The sequence below is a fragment of the Equus asinus genome, chromosome 5, assembly GCF_041296235.1.
Source record: "Equus asinus isolate D_3611 breed Donkey chromosome 5, EquAss-T2T_v2, whole genome shotgun sequence".
In the NCBI taxonomy this organism is placed as follows: Eukaryota; Metazoa; Chordata; class Mammalia; order Perissodactyla; family Equidae; genus Equus; species Equus asinus.
The window spans coordinates 75004537-75019978 of NC_091794.1; the positions used below are offsets into that span (position 1 = coordinate 75004537).

Consider the following 15442-nt stretch of genomic DNA (forward strand, 5'->3'; position numbering starts at 1 on the left):
GAGGAGCACTCACTGAGTATGGGAAGACACCTGGAGCCCACTAAGAAGAGATACTGCAAATGTGCTTTGAGGACAGATGACTGAAGGCCTGGAAAACTACCAGCCTGGGGTGTTGGACTTGTTTTGGTAGAAATGAGAAAAATTATAAAGCTTTTGAGCAGAGAGGCACATGACCTTAGGAAGATTAATATAAAGATGTATAGAACTCCTTTGGTTTGCTTAGAAGAACTTAGTAGGCTGTTATATTGCACCTAATCTTAACAAACCAGGTTTTTAGGTTTTCTCATCTAATGTGGTTTAGAAGAAGGAATCAGGGGAAATCTGAAAGGCAGCAGCCTTGACAGCAGGAGAAATGACTGCTTACCAGAGAGGAAAAGACAGAAACACTCCCTTCATAACACAAGACTCTAGTCGGTGTTGAGGAAGTCAGTATAACACTAATTCATCGCCCCCACATCCCCCCAGGACAGTCATTAATAACCCTAAGTCAGTGTGTTTTGATAAAAAAGGGAGTAATCCAGTCTAGAAACACAAGTTCTATCCCCAAAGTTTAAATCAATTACCATTTTGTACTCAAGAAGGAAGGGTTCCATTATCTAGGTACTAGATTTATGTGAAAAGCCTCAATCTTTTTTGATGTTTAGACGAACATGCTCTTACCCTACCTTACTTATATTTATAGATGCCTGTCCTTTAAACTGTCCCCAGGGCTTCAGTAGATCTTCAGGATGCCCCGGGGAGTCAGCCGAGGGCCTTCTCATGCCCTTGTCCCAAAGGAGGAAACTGAGGCTGAGACTTCCCTTCACTTGGGGAGGCAGTGGCAGAGCACATCTCAACCAAGTCCCCTGACTCCTGGGCTGGTCACCTCCCCACGCCCCGACTCAGCCTTGGCCGTTCTCCCAAATCGTAGCCCGTGGAGGTGCCAGTGACACTGAAGGTCACATGTGGTGTGCAACTTAAAAAGTTATTAAATTCTTTATCAAAATAAAATCTTAAAAAGAAACCCTAAATGTAAACTTCTCTGAAAGCTGTCTTGGTCTTGGAGTGACAGTGGGGGTGGGGAGAGAACTGGAATTTTCAGAGAGAAAAAGTATGTTCCGGTCTTCAAATGACTAATTTTTATTTTCATTGCACTCTGTCTGCTACGCCTTTTGTAAACTTCCTGGGGGGTAGCGGGGGAAGTACAATTAACAACATAAATTCTCCACATGCTATTTCCACACCCAGGGTAACTGCCTATTTCGCATGATCATGAACAAGTTTAAACTCCAGAAACCACTCCTAAACCTCTGGGGCAATAAGACACTGCATTTTACATCAGGATGTGCCTCTTTAGTCTTAAAAGACTTAGAGAAACTTGACCCCAACCATAGTTTTGTGTCTTGATCTTTCCAGGCTTTCCCATCCCATAGGCCTTGAATGCCATCATGAGGGCCAGTGGCAGGCTCTTCCCTGACCTAAGTTACTATGGTCATCAGAGTGGGATGGACTGAGTATGAATCAGCTCAAGCCGCAAGTCTGCGTGGAGCACCTGCACGTGCAGTACCTGGTGCTGTAGGTGCCATGGGAGTCCCGGAAAATCCCCCCCATCTGTGATCTGTGAAAGCTTAAAGTCCATTGATTAGCACTTGGTAATCGAAGAATGATGATGTGCCAAATTCTAAGACAAATCCCCAAGAATATTATAAAAGGGTCTCTACCCTAAAGGGGAAGGGGAAGTTGTTTCTCTTTGTGGATCTGGTCCAGTCTGGTCTAGTCTTTGGAACCAGGCAGGCCTGGATTCAAACCCCAAAATCCCCACTTCCCAACTCTGGCTTCAGGAACCTTGTTTCCTTCCTTCCTTCTTTCCTTTCTTCTCTGCACCCTTCCCTTCTTCCCTCTTTTCTTCCACATGTATTTACTCGTCTCCTGCTGTTTGACAAGCATTTTGCCAGGTGGTAAGAGTTGGGCATGTTTAAGATACAGTCTTTGCCCTCTGCCCTCGAGGGGGAGATGTCCACTGACATAGTCAGCGACAGCACTGTGCATAAATACCACCACGGGGACAGGAGCACATGAGGCTGTGGGACAGCAGAGGAAAGGCACCTACCGAATTTGAGGGGATCAGGAAAGAAAGGCTTCCTGAAGGAAATGATTTATAAGCTGGAGCCTGAAGGATGAATTTTTGTTATCCAGGTAGGAGTGTGCGGGTGGGAAGAGTGAGGGGCAGTCTAGGCAGAGAGCACCTCTCTGAGCCTTGGTGTTCTCATCTGTAAAATGGAAATAATAATATCCCCCTCGCAGCCTTGGGACACACAGCACAGTGCCTGGTGTTCTGTTGATTCTCAGTTACTGTTAGCTCCTTTTCCACACCATTTAGTGGAGGGACTAAGACAGGGTCTGGTTCGGGTTTTTAACTCTGGCTCTCACAACCAGTAATTGGCTATATGACATTGGGCAGGTTAACTAACTTCTCTGCCTCTCAGGATCTTCTATTGTAGGAGATAAAAGGGGTTATGTATATGTTTGTTCACTTGTTCATTCAGTCAGTCAGCTGAGATTGACCGTATGCTTTCTGAGCCTAGGAACTTGGGGAGATCCAAAGAAGACTCAGACATTGGAAGTTGGAGAGGGGAAGGTGATGGAGGTAAACATGTACGCATGTAACTAAGATACAATGTAATGAGTTCTGGGGAAGGGACTAGCATTCGAAGGTGGAACTCACAGTGAGTCGGGGAAGATGCCTCCCCTGCTGTAATAGCTCCTGCTCTACACGTAACACCAAGAAACCTGTAACAACAAGGCAAACAACAGCCAAAAAGTGACTGAGAGACCCCCTCTGATTGTCAACTGCATGTGCCCTCTAAGGAGCACATCCTGTCCTGGGGTTGATACGTGGCCTGGCCTGTACCATCCTTGGCCCCATGGGCCTGGCTTGAGCATTGCTCTTGGAGGCTTGTGCTTGCTTATATTCTCCTGTACACCTTGCCTTGGACCCAGTTCAAGGGCCTTTGTCCAGCTTGGGTGCTGGATCATCCACTCTTTAGTAGGCAAATTCAGAAACAAGAGAGGCCAACAGGTCAGGAGATGTTCAGTTTTAAAAGGAAGGCTCCCTGCCAGGAGGAATCATTGCTGACTCTTCTAGGCGTTGGCATCTTGCACACGGTGGATGGGAGTGGGCAGAGGGCAAGAGCCTGGCCTCTTAAGCCTGATGGGGACCTTGGAGTGGCAAGCAGGTCCCCTAACAGCCAGGGGTTGTAGTGGTGCACCTTGTGGAGGTTGGGGGCAGAAGGGTGGGGGGGCAGCAGCAAGACAGTGTAAGAAGATGTTTCAGAGACTTCACTGGATGGCTCGCATCTTCATTTGTGCACTTATTCGTTCTTCTTTCATTTGTTCCACAAATAAATATAAGATGGGTTTAACGGGAAAGATCCTCTAGAATATGGAGTCAGGGATTTGTGAAAGAACTTAGAGAGGATATAAGTCGTTGCCCTCATGTTGCTGATAAGGAAACAAGCTCAGAAAATGTCAGTGGCCTATTCCCAGGGGGTCTCCTGAGACCTGGTGCTGTGTCCTCTCTCTGGGCCCTTGCCCCACATGGCCCTCTTTAGTCCTTGGACTTCATTATTGCTGACATGGGGGTGACCCCTCTGCCCCGCTCAAAGGACGTTTTTCTATAGAACAGAACTTTCCTTTTCTATGATCTTAGCATGGGAAGCAGCCCTCTCTGATGAGAAGGAACCTCACTCCCTACCCCGAGAGTCCCTTCTTTCAAGACCTCTGTGACCGTGTCAACATAAAATGAGGAAGCATATGGAAAGAATATAGCCCTGTGGGCAGCATATTATAAATGTGCAATAAATGGCAATCTCTTTTTCCTTTTCTCCTCTTTCTTGCCCACCCTCTCCCAAAAGAGTAAATGCTGAGGATGCAAAAAGCATGAAGAGGAAGATAATCGTGCTTTATAAAGTACAGGTTTATTTGTGTATATATCTGTTCATGTATTCTTTGATTCATTCAGCAAACATTTATTGAGGGTGTGCCTTGTGCCAGGCTTGTGTTAGGTGCTGGGAGTATAGACATGAACAAGACAGTCCCTTTTTTAAACATTCACAAGCCAGGGGGTTAGAGCTGTGTTTATTAAACCGGAGCTTGGCAGGATCAGAGAATTCCAAGGGATGAAGGGAAGCATAACAGCAGAGAGCCCGTTCCAAGGGTGAGCTCCGGTGTATGTGGAGGAGTAGGCTCCAGGGTCTCTCTTGGTTTCCCCTCACCTAGGTGCCTTGTTCTTAGAGGTCAAAAACCAAGGCTTAGAAATCTCTTCAGTTTTTAGCACTGTAAGTACCTCTTAGAGAGTTAAATTCATTTTGGTGAGATTCAGGTAACATTAGTTCAGCTAAGGCTTGCAAGGGCTCTGTGAGGACTGTAGAGAGCAGACGTAATCCCTGCCTTCAAGATGCACACACAGTCCCGTGGGAGCACAGACATACGCACCGTGACACCAGCAAAACAAAACAAGGGCTGTGCTTGCAGGAGGGAGGGGTCTGATGGTTTGAGACTGTGTGTGCGTTGTCAGGGAGTGTAGGTGGAAATCAAGAATTCTGACCAGAAGAGGCGTAGATGCTAAGAAAATAGTGGTAATTCACGTGTGCATGGCACTTTACAGGTTCAAAACACCCTGACATTTTTATTTTGTTGGACTATTTCCATAGCCTTACTGCAAGGCCAGGTAAGGATTATCATCTCCATTTGAGAGAGAAGAATGCAAAAAGAAGAGAGAACATCCCTGTTAGCCAGATCACAAGCTGGTCAAAATTTTTGAAGAAGGAGAAAGCCATTGTGACCTGCAAATCTGTCTCTTTAGAGCTGGGTTTCTGTCACCTCTATTCCCCTCTCAGCTCGTGCCTTGTGTTCTGTCCAACGTCCGTTAAAATACCAGCTTTGATCTTTAAAATCCTTTGCGGTCTGAGCTGGATCTTTAAGCACAGGTCTCTGATGGTGCCTTTGAAAAGGCAGCTAATGTCAGCCAGATGCCTCCTGCTGGCTTCCCTTGTGCTGGAGGCGGCCTGGGCTTTGGCAGCAGAGATTACTTGGGTTTGAATCTCAGCTCTCTAACTCATTACCTGTGCACTTCAAGCAAGTGATTTAACCCTTCTCAGCCTCTGCTCTCTCCTCTGTCAAATGGCTGTCTTAATGCATACCACACACAGGCAGGAGAGCCAGCTGTGATTAAGAACTGTGTGGGCACTGGGGTCAGAAATACTGGGGTTTTGAACCCTGGCTTTTCCACAGTTTAATCTTGTTACTTTGGGAAGTTACTTAACTTCCTGGGCCTTAGTTTCCTCATCTGTAAAGCAGAGTCAATGATAGTACCAACCATATGGTTCCTAAGAGGATTAAATGAGTGAAAGCATGTAAAGACCTCTGCCCAGGGGCTGGCACATAGTCATTGCTCAGTGGGTCCATCATGAACGATGTAGGATCATTTGAGGATGCACGTGAGATAATGTGTGTGCGATGCATGGTATGTCACAGGCATGCATTGTCCTGCCCGGAGCACAGATGGGGTTGTCTGGCATATCATCATCTTTGGTCGAACCCTATGTCTCCTGGAGATTACTACTTGCCCTTGTAAGTCCTCAGAAATCATAGTTGAATAGTCCGTCTTACAACTACACCTGGACTTGATTTCAAGCTCACTGGTCTGTAGTTTATAGAATCTTCCCCCACCCACTTTTCCTGGGCAGAATTCTATCTTCCCAGCTCCAGTCCTCAAACACTCCTCTTGACCACGCTCAATTCTTCAGACATCACTGGTTATGGCTCAATTTCTTCTTTACCTCAGGCTCTCCTCCTGGGGCCTGTTCATGGCAGAGCTCTTTCCATCTCCTTCAGCCTTCAGTTCATTCTCACCAGTAATCAGGAGCACTCACAAAAGTTGGGCTTTGAGAGAGAGCTGGAGAGGATGGGCAACAGACATCCTGTCAGGTCAGGTCGGCAGGTCCAGTTATAGAAGTGAGGCCCAGGAGGTCCACCCTGCCAGCCGCCTCAATTGGTGGTGGAGCGGGGCCAAAACCACGTGCCCTGTGCCTCCTTAATCTGGATGGCAGGAGAAGACCTAGCAGTGAGAACTGGAATTGTTTCTCTTAAACACCCAGGTCATCCTCCATTTTAAAGGACTTTTTGCACTGTTGACTAAATAGGAATTAGCTGCAGTTCATCCTAGACTATTGTAAGAGCTGATTTCCAAGAGGCAGGAGTCCAGGACCCTCCTTCCTCCTTCCCCCTAGAGTTTGTTTTTCTGGGACGGTGGACACGGGGCTGAGGGATAACTCTGGGCTGTCCTTTGCTCCCTTCTCGGGCAGCCACAATTTGCGGGAGTTGTCGCGCTTTTCTCCATTGCCAGATAGGAATGTGCCTGCTGGTCATTGGCTTTGGTGTGGCCGTGTGACAGGCTTGTTTTCTGCTGGACTTGCCAGTCAGAGGAAGGGAGGTGGGAAAGGTGGGAAAGGGTCCTTACAGGCAAAGGCTGGCCTTTGCACACAGGCTTTGGGCCTGGCGCCAGGTGCTCTTCATCTAGGCAGCAACCTCGGCAGTAGATAGGATCATCGGGTGAGGAAGCAGGCTCAGAGAGATTAAGTGTCTTGCCTGAGCCCACACAACTAGGAAATGGCAGAACCATTCACACTGAGTTCTGTCTCGCTGTTCCACGTGTCAGGAGTCTGAGCACACAGGCACTCACTGGGCCCCTGTGCTTCTGCAGTAGCCGTCTCCTGCCTGCCCTCATGACTAGACCTTTATGTGCTGCAGTGGGTTCTGGGACTGCTGGACCCTTGAGCTGTTGGGTGGGATGTTTCCTGCCTAATTTAAGAGTCTACCATTTCTTCATAGTTTCAGCCTTGCCAAACTTTAGGGCCTCAAGATGCCAAACAGAAAATCCCTAGTTTTTGTTTTTTTTGAGAAAGTTTATTAGCCCTAAGCTAACATCTGCTGCCAATCCTCCTCTTTTTGCTGAGGAAGGCTGGCCCTGAGCTCACATCCATGCCCATCTTCCTCCACTTTATATGTGGGACACCTGCCACAGTATGGCTTGATAATCATTGCGTAGGTCCGTACCCGGGATCCAAACTGGCAAACCCCGGGCCGCCAAAGCGGAACGCACGAGCTTAACCACTAAGCCACTGGGCTGGCCGCCTTAGAGTTTTTATAGAAATTATCTCCTTAAAGAGAACCCAATCCAACCTCTCACCCCCATCTTATAGATGGGAAAACTCAAGACCAGAGGGAATAGGACATGCCTATGCCACGTGGAATTTGAACAAATTAATCATCCTGAAGCAGTGGAAAGCTAATGTTCAGACAAGATGAATGGATGGAATCAGTCTCAGCCTCACCCCCAGGGTTCAGCAGGACCCGGAGGCCGGCCACACCCTCCCTTGCTGGTCCCAGTGGCATTCTGAGTTTGGTTGCAAGTAATTCTTAGAGTCCCAGCACCTTTGTCCTGTCAGGAGCCCCAAGGTTCACCTAGTCCAGCCTCCTACACAGGGCAGGAAGGCTTCTGTAGCCTCCCTGCCAAGTGACCACCCAGCCTCTTGTAGCATTCCCCTGGAGACAGGACGCTTACTCACTGACTTCCAGTGCAGCTTCTTTCCATTATTGGATGGATCTGTAGGGAAGTGATTTGTGTGGGAACATTTATCGGACTCCTCCTCTGTTCTCCCAGGTTCTGCTCTGGACACAGAGAATTCAAATAGCGAAGACCCTGTTACTGCCCTAAAGAAGTCACAGGCTCATCAGCAGATGGTTGGGATGCCGCGTGAGCCTGCTGCGCTCTGGGCTTTCAGGGTGTTGGGATAGGATGTAGAGGAAGGCTCCTTCCATGCCTGGGCAGGGGTAGGTGCTGTAGGTGGCTGAAGAAGGCCCCCAAATGAGAAACGAGTTAGATTTATTCAAATGAAGTGTAAGGAGACAGCACCTCAGACAACAGGAGAACCTGAACGAAGATTTAGAGTTGTGTGAACAGCTGGCTTATTTGCGAACTGCAAATAGTGTAGTTTCTGCCTGGACTGCATAATGATGAGGTCGGTAGGAGGGAGAGAGGAGGCCGCAGAGGAAGGCGAAAGCAGCTAGAGACTGTCCCACCGCTCCTGTAGGTGGTGCGTGGCCTCCTCCCCACTGGAGTGACCCTGGGTACGGTCCCTCAACCTCTGGTTGTTGTCTCCCTCTGAACTAGAGAAATCAATCAACAACCATTTAGCAAAGATCAATCCCAGATGGTCCCTGCTCTGGAACGGTTCACGGCCTGAAGAAGAAACTGAGCAAGGCCAAGGTCATGGATTGATTTGGTTGGGAGACATCAGCCACGTGATGGAATTCTGCTCCCCATAACTCCTGCCCTCAGTTGCTCACTATGCCCCACAGCAGCCCCTCAGCAATCTTGTGCCACCTACCCCACTTATTCCCACCACAGCCCCCAAGCCCCCCCAACCCAGCTAATTCTGGTCCAGGACCAAAGGCCATTTCACGTGCATTCAGTGTGGGTGTGGGGCCTTCATGCTTCTTTGGCTCAGCAGACCCAAGCTCTTCCGCACATCCCTGCTGTTTGGATGCTATCTGGGCCCAGATAGTTGGGCGGGGAGAGAGATCGAAGAAATACAGGTGAGGACCCAGTCCGGTTTTCCCTGGCCACCCGCTGGCAGAGGTGAGGTGCTCCTAGAGGTGAGATGAATCCCGGGGACACCTCCTCCTCCCCACTGCACCCTGCACTATTGTGGAGTTCTTCATGGACCCCCTGGGGAAGTCAGGGGAGGTCAGAGATGAGTCGAGGGTCCACAGAGTGGGTGTTACGTGAGACACCTGGGAAATCTGAAAACTGCCGTTAGCTGAGGTGTAGGGTAGTGGAAAGAGCAAGTCTTTGGAGTCCAACAACCCTGAATTGGAGCACTCACCACCTGTGTGACTTTTGGAGAATTACTTTCCCTCTCTGAGCCTCTAAAAAGATAAGATCTGTTTTGCAGGACTACCATGAGGATTAACTTCTTTCATTCAACACATGTTTAAGGAGTGTTCGTTGTGTGCCGAGGACATTGTGCTAGGTGCTGGGGATATCAGTGAACAAAACTGTGGCTGTCCTTAGAGTTTCTGTTCCAGCCAGGGAGACATTAAACAAATCATCACTTGACAGTGGGGTGAAACGTGCTACAAAGCTAAAAAATAGGTCTAACAAAGAAGACATTCAGTAGATGTCAGTCGCCTTTCCTTCTCAGGGAGAAGCAAATGTGTCCTTTGGAATAGGCGTTTACAGTTCCTCAAAGCTGGGAAGATACCTTGACCCCATGTCTGGGGACCTGGGCTCACTCCTGCCACCCCTTTCTTGCTGGGCTTCTCCCCCGTGGAGAGGGGGCTCTCTCGGGTCCATTCCAGCTCTGCTGCTCTGTGGTTCTGACTCCCTCAGGGACCGACCCCCTTTGTGAGCATCTGAGCATCCATGCACTGCAGGGATCTCACCCAGTCCAGGACCTCAGGCTAGAACGCCGCCTTCTGCCTGTGCCTGGCAAAGCCTGCCCCAGCCCTCACTCACAGAAGGCACTCAGAAAATGGAGAAGGAGGGGGCGAAGGACCCGGAGCGCCACTGCTTGCTGTGATCCCGTCCCCTGCCTGACCGCCCCTCCACCTTCCCCAGACCTTACCTACCCATCAGAGAGCTCACCTCTTTCTTGAAGCCTCCCAGGATCACTGAGCCATTGGTGACCTCTCCCTCCCCAAACTTGTGCGGTTCATCCTGCTCTCCACTTTCTGGTCAGTCTGGGAGCCTGGATTATGTGCCGCTTGCCTTCACCATGTCACGATAACCACCCTGCTCCAGCCCTCCCACCCAATCAGCTCCTCCCATCCATCCCTTAAACCCCATCTCAGAAGTTTGTGACCATCTTTCTGAAGGCTTCCTTGTCCCCTCCAAGTGTGGCACCCCCCGTTTGTTTCTGTTCCCAATCTTTATTCTAACCCTCGTCAGCCACACAGCATGGTCATGATCTGTTCCCTGTCTCTCTCCACTGCTGGACTGTGACTCACTCAAGGCCAACGAGCTCAGGACTGGCGCTTAGTAGGTGCTTAGTAGATTCTTACTGGGGGACTGAGACCAGACTTGTCCCCACCCTCACTGGAAGCATAATGGGGTAAGAAACAGATGTGTAGCTACAACAGCAGGCGAGAGTGACCGATGCCTTTTGAGAGGGGACAGTGGGGTCCACAGAGGGGGAGCCTCCTGTCTGGCTCTGGGTCTTTTCCTCTGTCTCTTGTCAAGGGCCTTGTGTACCTCCTTCATTGTTACATGGCAGTTACCATGCTCAGGTCCTTTCCAACAAAGTGGAATCATCTTTTTTCTACCACATCTAGCATGCCTCTGTGCCACAGTCGGTGTTCTGTATGCCCCTAAGAATTTGGGCTTGATTCACTTTGCCTTGAGGAAGAAACTAGAATTTATACCCGAAGCAGAGAAACTTCCTATTCACTTGCGAAGTAAATGGAAGAATTTAGTGCTCTTTAAGAAAAATCTAACATTATTAGCCTTTCTGCTTCAGCAGAAATGGTATTTAGTATCCAAACATATATATACATATATAGAGAGAGAGAGAGAGAAGAAATAGGTGATTTCTGAACCTCCTGGAAGCCACGCAAGCATTAGCTTTTTAGAAAGGTTTTCAGAAAGAACAGCATTAGTCCAATTTAAGCTAGAGAAGAACAGAGAACGGTATAATTTAATTTGTTTGTTGTGCCAACAGATGTTTGCCCAGCCCCTTCTCTGTGCCACAATTCCGATTTCACAGAGGAGGCCCCTGGGGCTTAAAGAGGAAAGATAAATAGCAAGACCAGGATTTGCACCGGGTTTTCTAACGCTAAATCCAGTGCTTGTCCAGCAAATCACAGCTATTTGTATTCGATGCAGTACTGTTTCATATGTTCTGGTCTCAGCTCCTCCAGAACTGGGCCTGCCTCATTTGTCTCTGGGTCCCCAGGGCCTCCCTCAGGGCCAAGCTCCTGGTATGCGGTCAGGGACTGTGTGATGAATGGGTGTGTGAATGACTGAATGAGAAGACAAGTACTACCTTTTATACTTTTTTTAAAAAGCTGCTTTTACCCAGCTGAGAGGTTTTTCTCCACGGAAGGTATATTTTCCCCAAAATAAACCTGAAGTGGATCAAAAGGCCTCTTTTTTTTGATTCCTACTCTTCTCGCAAAGTGAAAAAAGTTCCTTTGTTACTTAAAATATCTGCGCCAGATCGTACAATGCTGTCTCTTAGCGCAAGTGCTTATTATTGTGGCTAATTTGGTCACATGTGTTTGAAAGAGAACAATGCCTCAGAAATTTTTAAAAGCAAAACAGCAATCTGAAGCGTTTGTTGTAATGAGATGTAAATTGCCAACATCGGGAGTGGAGCCGACAAAAATTTGCAATGAAGTGGTTTTTTTCCCCCCCTCTTAAATTAAAAGCACTAGAGCCCTCCCTCCTTTCCCCAAAGAAACCACACGTTTTTGTTCCTTTTCTTTCTGATTTTGTTATACTAAACACCCCGCTTTACTGATTGATTTACTCCTTCGCATCGGCCATTTTCGGAGCCTCCGCCGAGCCGCTGTTCTGTGCCTGCCCCAGTGCCAGGCTCTTCTGGAGGCATTGGCAGCTGGCGTGGTGGCTGTTGGTAATCCCCATTTTGCAGGTGGGAGAGCTGAGGCTCAGAGAGGTGAGGTGACTTGTGTACAGTCTTGCAGCTGGGTTCACACCCCCGTCTCCAAGATGTGCCTTTGGCTGCTCTGCCCTCCTCGTTGAGGCCGAAGCACCAGGTACCTTCTGTAGACAGTGCCGAAGGAGGCGGCTCTTGCAGAGCAGTGCTAACAGCTGGGAGCCACCAGCTATTAAACCGTGCTGACCGAGAATGTCAGGAGACCGTTTTCCTTGAGCGTCAGAAGATCCCAGGACAGTAGCCTCAGTATTTGTCAAAACTCTCTCAGTGCCTGAGGAGACCAGCGTGAGCAGAGGGGGGCGTGGGGGTGCTGTGGGCTGCAAGGACCTGCTCAGTGCTGGGCCTGTGCTGGGCCTTGGGCTAAAGAAGCCCAGCAGGGCCCCTGGCTCCCAGAAGCCACGGCTGAGTAACGGACTAGCTTGAGCACCCAAGCATGACGCCCATGGGCGGAGGAGTGAGGTGAGCCGCGATTTCCTGAGCTGCCACTCCATGCCAGACTCAGGATAATCATTTCACCAACATGGGGAACTCACTGACTCGTCAGTCTTGCCAGGTGGCTGTTGTCATTCCTCCTTTCAGAAGAGCCAGCAGGGTCAGGGAGGTTAGGCGGTTATTGATGTGTAAATTGTCTGTTGAGGATGGAAGCTGAACCAGGCACTGTGCTGAGCCCTGGTCTCTGACATAAAAAGACGCAGTCCCTGCCTGCCCTCAGGCCTCACAGGCCAGCAAGGAGACAGGCATAGAAGCAAAGAGTGCATCTGATTATTTTGGGGTAGAGGTCCAAGGGACGACGGAGCTCAGCTTCCTGAGGAAGCTCACAGCTCAGCTCAGTAGCAGGCGGCAGCCCCCGAGTTTAAACTGCAGTCTTTCTGACTCCACGTTCTAAGGAAGGAGTGGAGAGAATGACTTACCTCCCTTGGGAGGGACGGCACAGCCTCGTGGAGGAGACAGCCTTTGAGTCAGGCTTTGAATCCCTCGTGGAGTTGGATAGGTGCACATCTGTAGGGGGTAGAATGTTCTGGACAGAGGGGATGGCACAAGCAAAGACTAGGAGGCAGGAATGGTCTATGTGTGGAGAAGGGTAGGCAGGCCACTTTGGAATGTAGTCTGACTGTGGGGAGGGGCCTAGGGGAGTGGAGCCAGAGAGGTGACTCTCCCTCTGGTGTCCTTTGATGTCCCTCTGTAGCCATCTGAATTGTCATTCTGGGTAGATGTTTTCAATTTCTGCTTAACAGCCCTAATTTCTACTTCACGGGCTACAAAAAAGGTTACAGATATCTGAAAACAGCCTCCCACCCACCCCTACCCCACCCCAAACACCCCAGCTCAGCAGCAGAGCTTTATTTCAGAGTCTTTGCCCCAGCCCGTTAAAGTCCCTTCCTCCCCCCCAGCCCTCTCTCCTCTCTCTCACGTCGTGAAGAATTTACTGAGCCTGCAGTGTGCCAGGCACTGGGCTAGGTGCCAGATCTCAAAGAGGGTGCAGCTTTGCCCTTGAAGAGCTTCACAGTCTAACATGAGCAACAGACTGCCAGGCCGATGAGTCAAGTATAGTTTGCTGGAAGTATTTGCAGTCCCCTACCTAGTAGTGATCAGGGCAAGGCCTCACAAAGGAGACCCCTAAGCTCCGTTCTGAAGTCTGACCAGGGGCTCGGCAGGCAGATGAGGTGGCGTTCAAGGCCAAGACAGTAGTACATCCAAAGGAGCTACAGCCTGGGACAGTACAGCATGTGGGGGCCCTGAGCACAGGTGAGTATCAGGGGACAGCAAGAAATGAGAGCCAGAGGGAGAGAGGACGCTGGTTGTTCTGGGCCTTCAGGAGGCTATGGTGTGTGACTTAATTTTGAGAGTAGCGGGGAGCCTAAGCAAGGAAGGACACAGTCATGTCCTTTGGCAGCCACTGTGAAGACGGAAGGAGAGAAGCAGACTGACATCCGAGTTGAGCTGGATTCATTCCCGTGTCCAGCATCTTCCTCTCATAGAAGGAAAAGGAGGCTTTAGAGGAGGGACACGATCTTGCCAAAGGTGACCTGTGAGCCTCTAGCTGCATGGACCTCCTCCTCTCAGCCCATTCCTGTCTCTTGTCACTGAACATCAGAGCAGGAAGACACCTCAGATGCCAACTCAGCCATGCCCTGTAGGGAAACCAAAGTAATTGCTTAGTCCCCATCTAAGAAAAGATCAAATGCTTCACTTAAGTTTGTTTGTATCTCAGAAATTCATCCTGATATCTCACACAGAGAGCTGAGAAACTTTGGCTTCTGCTTCTGAAACTTTAGAATTGTTCATTCACTGTTGTTCTTTTATTCATTTAGCAAACATTCAGAGAGCACCTACTCAGTGCCAAGTGCTGGGGACAAAGAAAAGAATAAGACCTAGGCCCAGCCCTTGAGTAGGTCAGGCACTGTTGGGAGATGCTGTGAGAAGGATGATGATGCTGTCAGTCCTTCACTCTGCCAGCTCCTGCATCTACAGTTCACTCACCTGCGGTCACACAATTAAAACACAGCAGAGCCAGGAATGGGATCTGAACTCACTATGCCAAAATGAACTGTGCTTTTTCTTTTTTTCTTTTGGTGAGGAAGCTTGGCCCTAAGCTAACTTCTATTGCCAATCTTCCTCTTTTTTTCCCCCCAAAACCCCAGTACATAGTTGTATATCATAGTTGTAAGTCCTAGTTCTTCTATGTGGGATGCCACGACAACATGGCTTGATGACCAGTGCATAGGTCTGCACCCAGGATCCAAACTGGTGAACCCCAGGCTGCTGAAGCGGAGGGCGCTAACTTAACCACTATGCCAGTGGGCCTGCCCTGAGCCATGCTTTTTCATCTGCACTGTTCTGCTTCCCAGTCATCTTGCCTTCAGCTTTGTGCAAGGCTCATGCTTAAATCATTGGAGACTACAGAGTCTGTCTTGCAGATGGCAGATGCCAGCAACTCAGGAATGATATTCTTGTTCTGCGCAGCCCTGTCATGAGGAATTTTAGTAACAAAATCCTTAATACCTTCCCTCCCATTAGCCAAAGCCTAGGATGTGGCAGTTGAACATAGTGTTACAACCAGATTGTTGGTCAGAACTTTAGTATGTATATAAAGAGTTGTGGACCAAGTTGTCCACATGGTTGGGGTAAGAGAAGGTTGGACCATGAAATTCATTGGGTGCTCACGTTATATGCACAGCATTGGGGACATTCTATGACAGTAGCTAAATCTCTGATCCCAGTCGACTCCTGCAGTGTCTGCAGAGGAAGAATTTCCAGGATGCTGAACTCTCCGTTGGCCTTAGAGTTGCCCTCCCGCAAAAGTTAATCAAGTCGTTTGCCTTATTTACTCCTTTTCATCCTGTTTCTCTGCCCTTTGGTAATCAAGACATAATAGGTGATTTAAAAAATAGCCCATAATCTTTAAAAGCTAATGGAGAAAAAAAATCCCTCTTAGAAACCACCACCATTTATCTAGCTTTCTTTCACTGTTTAAACTGCACATAATTTGTGTTGATTGCATTAAAATAAAAATCAGGGTAGCTGCTGGATCAGGCAATCAGGGTCCTAATCTGTTTTGTATTTTAATTTCTTGGTTGAAATGCTCCTGTCCAGATACTAGGGCTTGGGGAGGGGAGGCCTTCACGTTTCTCCCCGCTGCTTTCCTGACCTCTGATCTTCCGCTGTGGCCTGCTGCACTGGAGGCTGCAGAGCTGGGGTTTTTGGCAAATACATGATTTGCATAT

At 48.9% G+C, this 15442-nt stretch overlaps 2 protein-coding genes across 9 annotated transcripts in view; both read left to right on the plus strand.

Annotated features, from left to right (window-relative positions):
- Positions 1-15442, plus strand: part of AGBL4 (AGBL carboxypeptidase 4) — a 1219476-nt gene that overhangs the window by 987247 nt on the left and 216787 nt on the right. The gene's annotated exons all lie outside the window — the stretch shown is intronic.
- The window catches only part of BEND5 (BEN domain containing 5), a 47733-nt gene that overhangs the window by 17822 nt on the left and 14469 nt on the right, over positions 1-15442 (plus strand). The window lies entirely within an intron of this gene.